Genomic DNA, 12,053 nt, shown 5'->3' on the forward strand with positions numbered 1-12,053 from the left:
TGAACCCACATACGTTGTAAAATTTTGCAATTCACCATATTAAAACACAACAACAACTCCAATGATTGTCATCACAGTTTTACATGGGGAAAATGTGATGTGCAATTAGCTTTGTTTAATGTAATTACCATCGCAGGGCTCCTTAATCAAATGTGATGAATCAAAGTTTGGACCATTATCTAGAAATACTTCTCGAGTGCCTTACATTTGAGTAAGAAATTTTTATTTTAAAAAATAAAATGATTTTTAAGATAAATAAGATGATGATGTACCTAATGTAATTGAACGTGTAATTATAAAGATCCAGAAGAGGATTTTAAAGGTGTAACTATAAAAAAAAAAAAAGTCCTTTAAAATTTTAAAATGCATCATTTAGATATTTAATTTCTTTTTAGATAATGATAATCGTTTTGATTGATCAAACTAATGATGTAGTTTTTTTCAAACATGGTTATTTGTAAAATTTGCCCATGTATTATATTAAATATATGTAATGTGTTAACTTAATTTTATCTTAGTTTTGAATCTATTCGGTGGTAAGAGAGTTTTTCTTTATGGTTTTAGATTTTCCAATACCTTAATACTTTATACTTTCAAATATTTTGATGTTTTTTAATTTATTAGAGGTTTAAGATTAAATTAGATCTATGTTATTTCATTCTTAATGTTGCAAAAAATTAGTATAGGGAAAAATGTTAGCCACAAAGCAAGACCACATTTGTGGTGATTTATATTGCACTTTTTGTTGTTAATTATAATTAATTCATTATTAGTTGTTTTCATCATTTATATTCAATGTGACAAATTATAAATGTAATCAAAATAAATTTAGAATAAAAACAAATATAAATAAAAATAGATGTCCATACATAATACTCATGAATGAAAGCTATAAGAGTGTGTATATGAATAGTTTATTGATGTTCATGATAATACTTGTGGATGAAAAACACAAGAATAATATTTAAGGAGTTTTCTCTCTTTGTTGTTTATCCACATAAAAAAAGGACATAAATCCCAGCCTAATCCTTTATAACTCATTTTTAGTCATGTTTTTATTTTAGCAAGTTTATGTTAATCTCAACCCTTCCTATCTTTTTGATTCAATTTGTTCTTCAAGGTATTCCAAGTTTAACCTTGTTGCAATCCCACATGCTTAGCCTTTATTTTATGTTGCTACATTTAACCACTTTCCTCACTTATCCCTACGTTATGATCTTAGTTTGATTTTTCTCGTTGCCCAATCACTTGCAAAGTTGGATCAATTTAGACATCAAATTGGAAACCTCACGGGCCATAATCTCAATAATCATCTTTTTAAATTTGATCTCATTCATATTCTTTTGAACATCAAAGCTATTCTTATCTATATTCATTGTGAAGGTTTTGTTTATAGAATTTTCTAAATAATTGAAACATGCTTATACCACTATTCAAATTGATCCAAGGATTAAAAATAATTTAAAAAAATAGTTGTAACAAAGGAAAACAGTTAGAAAAATATAACATGCTTATAGCACTGTTCAAATTGATTCAAGGACTAAAAATAATTTTTAAAGAAATAGCTCTAACAAAGGAAAACAGTTAAAAATATATCATCTATTTATTATTAGAAATATTCATTGAGAAATAGAAATCCATAAAACAACACAAATAATTCCTAACTTCAATCCAAATCTTATATAGAGAACAACTCTATCTTAGTCTAATTGATAATTTTTTACATTTAAAAAATTCATGTTTTAATAGTTTTTCCTCCATTTTTTTATTTTACTAAATTTACAAATATAAAATCCAAACAATGCGAAGGAAATTAGAAACCTCCAAAAAGATCATCCTTAATAATGCCCATTAGATCAACCTCTAATTCTTTGGCTTCATTAATATATGTTTAACTAGTTAATATTATGACTATATGTTTAATCCTCTTCATAAATGCTATATTCTAATGTTTTAATATCTATGTATTTTAAAAATAATCAAATTCTATTTTGAAAGATAAAATGATTTTGGCCTAAGAGTGACATTTATCGGAGTGACCTACACCTTTTAAGAATGACATTTTGTATTGGTATGATTTTGAGCATTGTTAATGACTCTCGGTACTCCAAAATCAATTATTAATAATTATATTTTTTTATACATTGATATATAACATATATTTTCTTTATGAAACGACGAATATTAAATAATAAAGAGTCAGTTAATAAAAACAGAAAAATATAATTTTATTAATATTAAAAATATCCATCAAAATTTAATAATAAAAAAATACAATGTAAAATAAAAACATAAAACCTCCTAAATAATAAGAAAATAATAATTCAATTATCTCAAAACACTAACCAAAATCTTAATTTTAAATTCATGATATATATTTTTGAAATCATTATGACTAACAACTCAAAAGTGAACAATTTTAAAAAACTGTCCAAAATACTTAGAACATAATCCTTACTTAATAATCACTCAATCTATAAAATCAAAAACTTAAAAACTAACCTCCCTATCCCCTTAAAATCAAAAAACTTAAAACTAACCTCTATCCCCTTATGGAAGAAAAAAGAAAATTAAAACTAAACCATTATAAAATACACTTCACTTTAATTTACAAATCACAATACAAACAAAAAAATTCCTAACCTCAAAAATTGACTTCTATTATATTTCGATATTTTCAACGTATGATCCTAATAATGATTTTTCCACAACGACTGCCTTTCGGTATCGAATGGGTTGGATAAATTTTGGTGACTTTATTTATTTATATTTTCGGTGTATTTTGTTTTTTTATGATTACATTGTTTGGAAAAAATAAAAATATATAAAAATAATAAAATTTATTTAAAAAAAAATTTTGGAAAATTATTGAGTATAGAAAAGATGTGGTATTCATAAATAAATGTAAACCATTCAATATGAAATCAATACGGAAGAAATGTAGTGTTTTCTAAATATTGTTTCAATATGTAGAGAAAGTTGTAGTGTTTATAAAATAAGTATTAAATTTAAAAAATAATAATAATAAAATATAATGTCAATTTAATTTTAAATAATAAAATAATAAACAAATTTAATTATATTTATTATATTATAATTTTGTTTTTATTAATAAAATTATAAACAATAAATCATAATGTGTATATCACATTAAAAGAAATTTAAATAATAATAATGGATATTTATTTCAAAACATATATATATGATGATGATGATTAATGTCCATTAAGACTAATGTAGTTTATCAGACCTCAAGAAAAGAGAGTCTAATTGTCATTCTTCAAAATTTTGTTTGTCTGATCAAAGAGTAGGGAAAGAAGCATTCCAAGATCGTTATAGTTGGGCTAGCTTAGTAAGTCAAGAAGATTGGAGGTGTGGCTGATGATACGGAATTGAGAGCGGATAAGGAAGTGATTTTCATCTTCCACCTTCTTAGTATCAACAATCTAACAAATTCTATCATCCCAGGGAGTCTTGGGAGTAGACCACCACCCGGTCTCACTCCGAAGCTCATGAGAGTTAGTTTTAATCTTAGCAATGTTCATTTTCTTCTTAGTACTAGTCAACATAGAGAGATAATTCTGGTTATCGAGGGTGAGGTTGATCACCTCCTTATAGTAGCTTAGCTTCTTTTTACCCTCCAATGCCTTAGCATCCCACATCTAGTCCATAAAACTAGATTCATAACTATTATATTTCAAAATTTCATATTTAAACCCCGCCAAAACACATTTTCTTTTTTAATACATGGGTCGTAAATCAACAGGATGTGAACTCGGTGATAAGCGGGGAACTCCACACGGATTTCTCTCATAAGTTCTTGATTTTTTGCAAAGATGTCAAATAACTATATGAAAAGATGTTAAACTTCCCATTACATGAATGAACTTTCCATCATTTACAATCGAATGGAAAAACACTATTTACAATTGAATATAGAAAAACTATGTGTGGTTAATTAAATTTTACTAGACCATCTCAATTCTTACAAAGCTATACTCAATATGAATTCAGTATCTTTGTGTAGTGATTTGATTCCTAGGTGTGTATTTTCTGCCCCTTTGAATTTGAATTTTTAACCTTTTACAAGAAGGCATGTGTTATTAACGATTATAACCACTCAATATTTATTTAAAATAGGTGTAGCCTAACTAATAGATAAAATAGTTGCTTTTGGCTGTAATCTAGCAATACAATTTTTAACCACATTATAATTTCTTGTTTTTTATAAATGCTTTTGCATGCATAAATGGATCCTTGACACACAATTTTTGCAAATTAAACACTTAAATCATCACATCTATTAGTTAGACTACTTTAAAAAATGACATAATTAATTTACTCTCGTTGATTTTTAAAAGGCATTGGCATTTTGAGTGTCCAATATTTGATGTTCTAGTAGTTGTAATGACATTCGAGAATGCTTTTGTTAACTAACTCTAATTTACATATATATTATAAACTTAAGAAAAAATACACAAAGAAATCTTGAACTGAATGTCTCAATTGCTATTTGTTTGATTATGAAAATTAAAATACAACTTTTTCAATTTAAAAATCTTATTGGCCTCTCTTTGCACCTTTTCGAGATAGTTGTAAGATATTATGATCTTTTAAATATTTTTTTAACAAAAATGCAAAGATTAGTTCAAAAGAGAAGTTTCATGTTAATTCAAAATTCCTGAAGTTTTGGTTTTTTTATATGAATATAAAAAGTCCTTAAAAAGAATTGTATTAATTGAATTTTAATATTACAATATTTAAAAAAAAAAAAAATTACAAGAATTTAAATATTTCTTTAAATAAGAAGTTTTAAGTTGGGTTGAAAAGGGTAAACCGTAAAAGTTGTTTATATATGTTTTTTAAATTTAATATTTCTTAAATTTGGTAACTTTTTTCTCTCTATGGAATTTTTACAGACCTGTTAAAAAAAATTATTATCTGATTTGGATTTTTTTCTAAAAATCATGATTAGAGAAAATTTGATTATTATATGATTTGGATTTTTTTCCAAAAATTATGATTAGTTCAAATAAAATTGTATTTTTGAAAGTATAAATACATTGAATATTTTAGAAAAAAAATCACTATTTTAAATTGTATAATTTTAATCAATTGTTTTACAATTCCAATTAAGTTTTAAAAAATTAATAGAATTTTGAATAAAATCAATTTGTTAGGTCCCTATAATAGTAGTGATTCCCCAATTACTATTGTCATTATAGCCCTTATTATTATTGTTGTGCCTCTATTGTCCCCATATTGTTATTATTGTGCCCCATAGAAGCCCCCTATTGTTATTGTTGTGTCCTTATATTATTATTGTTATGTCAACTTTGATTATATTGTGACCCCTTAGACTCCTAGATATAGAAATGAGGTTTTGTCATTTGTATAATCCAAGAATTGTTCATTTGTGTAATGTAAAGGAGGTTTCCCCCTCGAAGAGGCTGGTTTGTAAGGCGTTGATCTTTCTTTTCTATATTTTTGTGAGTTGGTTTCATAACATTTGGTATCACAGCTTTGGATTCTAGGGTTTCGCTACTCCAAACAGGCCATCATGGAATTTTCGCTATAACTTTTTTATGTGACATTTTAGAAGCTAAAAAAAAACCCATTTGAGCTGAAATCGTTATGAACCTCGAGTTTAATTTCAAATCTTGTTTCACTATATTTTTGGTGATATAATCTGAGGAAGTTAGGGTTTTTGCAGACTCTCGAATTATATTCCAAACAGGTGATTGTGGGAAAATCGTCATAACTTTCTCTTTGAGCATTATATTGAAATTTCGTAAGAAGTTACAAAAATAGGATGGATTGTAATTTTCTGTGTAGCTCTTTCAGATCCAAAGGTCGAAAAATTGACATGTGGCACGTCGTACAAGTTCGCTCTACTGAAAAATTATATAATCAGGTCATCTTGGGAGATTGGGCATAACTCTTTCTTGAAGAATCCAATTTTGATCAGATTGGTGGCATTGGAAAGAGGACTCAGAGGGATACCATAGGAAGCAATTTACGACCTTAGAGATTCGCAATTATAGAGATACAACAGATTAAATATCGAGCTTCTAGAAAATGAAAAAGAGGTGTGTAGTCTTTTTAAAATTTTGCATAAGTTTGGGTTGAAAATTTAGTTTGTAGTTCAAAGGGCATAGTGAAGCATAATTATCATTAATTGATGCCCCGAAGAAAGAAAATGGAAACACCTAGTAGGTAACCTAAAAGCTCTAGCATGACTCATGAAGAAGAGGAAGAAATGCAACATGATATATCAAAATTACGAGACCAAGTGGAACAAATTTCGCTCTCACAAAAGGTAACAAAAGCTAAGACTGATGGTTTAAAGAAAGTCGTGGAAGCTAAGATGAATGGCGTGGAAGATAATATGAATGGCGTGGAAGATAATATGAATGGTGTGCAAGTTAATATGGATGGTGTGGAAGTTAATATGGATGGAATGAAAGCTAAGATGAATGGAATGGACACTAAGATGGAAGATTTGAAGATAGATTTGACTAAGTTTCTACAAGAAATTCTTACTAATGGTGAAAGGGTAGTAAACGACACTCATGATGAGAACAAGAGAAATTTTAATCATGATTTCATAGACTCTAACATTGGTTTGAAGACCCACCATGTTCCAAAGATTGATATGAGGAAGTTTGATGGCAAGGATCCTGTAACATGGATACTACAGATGGAGAAATATTTTGATCTCCACAATGTGCAAAACACACAAAAGGTACGCATTGCAAATTTATATTTGGAACCAAATCAGTTTGTATGGTAGCGATGGCTTTTCTCTCGTAAACGAATTGTCACTTGGAAAATTTTTACGGAAGAAATGTTATCACATTATGAGGATAAAAAAAGCAACACTTTTTTTAGCCAAATGATAAACCTCAAACAAAAGGGTTCAATGATGGAGCACAATGAGGACTTCCAAAAATTAAATATAAGGGTAAATGATATTATAGAGGAGCATAGGATTGATGTTTTCATAGGGACTTCAAAGTATCACATCCAACATGAGGTTCGCCTTTCGAAACCTGACTCATTGGAGAAGGCATCCAGGTTGGCAAGAAAAATGGGAAGCAAAATTATGGCAACAAGGAAGCCTACTACTCATAACTATAAGGATGGAAGTGTTGTTTTCCCTAGCCTTCCACAACCTATAAGGTTGACACCCCAAAAATTGGAAGGAAAAAGAGCAAAAGGGCTTTGTTACATTTGTGATAGAAAATACATTAAAGGTCATAAGTTTGCTGAGAAGAAATTATTTTACATAGATTGTGAAGAGGAGGAAGAAAATGAACAGGAAATGTCAAAAGAAGAGGATATACACTAGATACAAACCCTAGAGAAAGAAAAAATGAATCCGACCATATCTTGTAATGCATTGGTCAAAATTACCACTCCTCAAACTAACAAGATAGAAGGACATATCAAGAAGAAAAAGGTAATAGTGTTGATTAATTCGGGAAGTACCCATAATTTTATTCATTGTAAGATAGCCAAGGAATTGAATTGCTTCCTATATCCATCACCAGAGTGTCAAGTGATGGTTGCAAGTGGAGGAACCATAAATTTCTATGGAAAGTGCCATAATATCAAACTATCCATGGGAGAAAATGTATTGAGTAACCCAATTCTTTCCATTCCAATGGGTGGTGTTGATGTTGTACTAGGAGTCCAATGGCTGCAATCCTTGGGTACAATAGCTTTTAATTTTTAAGAACTTTTCATGAAATTTCCTTTGGAACGAAATGAAGTTGAATTAAGAGGTATTGCAGGGAAACCAGGAAATATAATTAGCTCTAATGGAATGACAAAGCTTCTAAAGAAGTAACAATGAGGTGTAATTGCACAATTATGTTTACTAGAGGTTCCCACATCGAAATCATCTATTTCTCCAGATCTCCAAAAAGTCTTGGAAAATAATTCCAAGGTATTTGAGACTCCCAAAGGTCTCCCACCTATTCATTATCATGATCATGCTATTCATTTGATTCTAGTGAGTGTTCTTCCAAACATCAGGCCTTATAGATATTCCTATGCCCAAAAAAGTGAAATTGAACATATGGTTGCAGAAATGCTAGAGGCTGGTATAATTCAACCTAGTCAAAGTTCTTTCTCTGCTCCAGTAGTATTGGTGCACAAGAAGGATGGATCATGGCGCATGTGTCCGGGTTATAGGGAGCTCAACAAGCTCACTATTAAAGATAAATTTCCAATTACTGTCATTGATGAACTATTGGATGAATTGCATGGATCAATTTAGTTCACCAAGTTGGATATTCATTCATGATATCATCAAATCAGAATGAAGACTGAAGACATCCATAAAATAACATTTAGAACTCATGATGGTAATTATGAATTTTTGGTCATGCATTTTGGCCTTACCAATGCACCTTCTACATTTCAACGTTTGATGAATTCCATTTTCAGACCCTTCTTTATAAAATTTGTGTTAGTATTTTTGATGATATACTAATTTGTAGCAAGTCTTGGAAGGATCATGTTCAACATGTTGACAGGGTGCTCAAACCATTGGAGGAGAAACAATTATATGCAAAAAGCTCCATATGTTTCTTTGGAGTACAAGAGGTGGAAAATTTGGGTCATATTGTATCTCATGAAGGTGTTAAGGTAAACCCTAGAAAAATTAAAGCCATTAAGAAATGGAAAATCCCCACATCCATAAAGAATTTACGATGATTTCTTGGGTTGACAGGGTATTACTGCAAGTTTGTTAAGAATTATGGGAGAATATCAGTGCCTATAATAACATTATTGAAGAAAGATGCATTTTTATGGACTCTAGAAGCAATGAAGGCCTTTGAACATCTTAAATAGGCAATGTGCCAAGCGCCGGTCTTAGTTATGCCAGACTTCAAAAAAACCTTTATTGTGGAATGTGATACCTCGGGAAATGGAGTTGGTGTTGTTTTAATGCAAGAAGAAAGACCCATTTCTTTCGAAAGTCCTCCAATCAAAGGAAAGTATTTACAGAAAGCTATTTATGAGAAGGAAATGTTGGCAATACTACATGTACTTAAGAAATGGTGACCCTACCTAATGGGAAGACACTTCAAGGTAAAAATGGATCATGATAGTTTTAAATACTTTTTAGAAAAAAGATTATCTTCAGAAGAGCAGCAAAAATGGGTCACAAAGATGTTGGGTTATGACTTTGAAATCATATACAAAAAAGGGAAGAAAAATGTTGTGGCAGATGCACTCTCAAGAAAGGATGAGGATGTGGAAGCATTGCTTTGTACCATTTCTATTATCCAACCAAATTGGATAAAAAAAGCAAGAGATGGATGGAAGAATGACAAAGAAGTGTGGGCACTCATTCAAATGTTACAACAAGATCCCAGTACATCTGATACATTTAGCTAGAAAAATGATTCATTATGGTACAAAGATCATTTATACCTATGTCAGAATTCCAAACTCAGACGAAAGATTCTTATGGAATTGCACGCCTCTCCCTTGGGAGGGCACTCGGGATTTTTAAAAACTTACCACATGGTTAAGAAGGAATTTTTTTGGGATGGCCTTAAATCTGATATTCAAAATTTTGTGGCAGAATGTTTGGTTTGCCAACAAAATAAATTTGAAACAATTAAGACCCCGGTCTATTACAACCTTTATCCATTCCAAGTCAACGTTGGGAGGAGTTTTCAATGGATTTTATCACAGGTTTACCCAAGTCTGAAGGAAAGAGTGTCATCATGGTGGTAGTTGAAAGACTTACCAAGTATGCAAAGTTTTGTGCATTATCTCATCCATTTAAAGCCAATACAATTTCTACTGCATTCATGGAAGCAATTCAAAAGCTACATGGAAACCTAAAGATTATTATAAGAGACAAAGATCCCATTTTCATTGGAAATTTTTGGACAAAATTATTTTCTTGTTTTGTTATTCAGTTAGCTCATAGCTCATTTTATCATCCTCAATCTGATGGGAAAACTAAGATAGTAAACAAATGTTTGGAAGGATATCTTCGTTTCTTTGTATTCTATAAACAAACATAATCGGTCAAATGGTTTCCTTTGGTTGAATGGTGGTATAACACTTCCTTCCATACTGTAGCAAAAATGACCCCATTTATGGCCCTTTATGGATATCACCCACCGTCCATCACATCATATTTAAGAGAAAATTCTAAGGTTCAAGCAGTGGAATATCACATCGAGCATCAAAAACAAGTTCTCCAACTCTTAAAGGATAACCTAACTTTGGAAAAAAATAGAATGAATCAACAAGAAGATCAACATCGCAGCGAAATAAGTTTTGATATAGGTGACTGGGTATTTCTATGGCTACAACCATATAAACAAATGTCCCTCAAGCAAGCTAAGAAGGATAATAAATTATGACCAAAGTATTATGGTTCATACAAGGTGTTGCAAAATATTGCTACTATGGCATACAAATTGGAGCTTCCTGCAGCTTCCGGAGTGCACCTAGTTTTCCATGTTTCATGCTTAAAGAAGGTTATTGGTGACAAGATCCCAGTTCAAACAATATTGCTAGAACTTGACGAGGAAGGAAAAATCATATTGGAACCTGAAGTAGTAACAGAAACAAGAACTCGACAGTAAGCATGGTCGCACAAGAGTCGTCATGGTGATTGCAAAGTGTATATTTAGTGTCGCACTTGGTGTCAACCATCGAAATGTTGTCGAATTACAAGAAGTTTTCTATTCATGTGTTCTGAGTGTTCCTTGTTGTGTTGTCAAGTAATATAAGTGTTAGATCATGATCAAAGTCTTTTTCTTTTCAAATTCATGGCACTGATCCAACACTTAGTCAAAATTGGGAAAGCTCCCTGACCGGACCACTTAGCCTCTCTCAACCAACCTGAACAACACATTACACAGTCTCAACCCTCAAGTAGGAGCCTTGGATTTTGTAATTGCACAACGCATAGTTTCTTCCTCCCATAACTGCGCACTATGTAGTTTCAGTTCTCAAGCCCAAACCCTGAGCTCCAAAATTATACAATCACTTCTGCCAGCTAGGCCTGAATTATGTATTATGCAGTCCTTTAGCTCCTGAACTGCATATTTTTTCATTCACCTGGACTCCCTATCCCTCCAGCACTACGTAATGGGTAACTGCAATGCTCAATCCCTCAACCTTGCTCCTTGAACCCTCGAACTGCGCAATCTTCAAGACCAGTCCAACCTGAACTGTGCATTGTGTAGTCTCAAGGCTCATACCTAACCCTTGACTGCCTGAGCTACACAATTGTGAAGTCACTGAGGATCTCCCTCATCCTACTACCTAGTTCCAACTCAGTTAGTGGATCACCATGCACCATCTTAGACTAGGGGGTTTATCGGACTAATGTCGTTTTGTCATGAGTTAATTTCATGTGCATGTACTCTATCATGCTCTGGGAGGATGATGAAGAAGGATATGGAGAAAGAAACCATAATAGAAGACACCTTTATACCTACAAATACAAGTTTATCAATTAAGGGGAAGGAAAGGGACATCAGTTTGCGACTAGCACTCAAGACCTACTAACACTGAAGACTCCTCATCCTTAAGCCATATGAAGGTGAAGAAAAGATCATCTTTAAGAAGACATAAGGCAAGTAGTAGAAAATAATGGGTTTACATTGCCATGTCATCATGTAGTCTATGTCATTAGTGTCATGTCATGTAATTTCATGAGTCATCATGTGCCACATCATTTAGTGGATTATTGTAAATTCTTATTTCAAAATATATTGTAAAGTGGAGCTCCAGAGGACATGTACATAATGTAATAAATCATGTGAAAGTTGAAAACTCATAGGAAGTTAAACAATCATGAGGGTAGTCCAATATTCATAAGGGAGGTGAAGGATCACCCCATTTTTTATATATACACCCTCATTGAACAAGAAAATCACTTTTCAACATGAGTTCTCCCATAAAGCATCAGAGAAACAAGTTAGTTCTTTTGGGGAGAAAGTAGTGGCTAGATCATAACAATTTGAATATGGAGCAGAAAGAAAAGGTTAAAGGTTTCAATTGAGGTT

Source organism: Pinus tabuliformis, chromosome 5_2 (genome assembly GCF_031772625.1).
Source record: "Pinus tabuliformis cultivar Carrire ecotype Pingquan chromosome 5_2, CPIR1, whole genome shotgun sequence".
NCBI lineage: Eukaryota > Viridiplantae > Streptophyta > Pinopsida > Pinales > Pinaceae > Pinus > Pinus tabuliformis.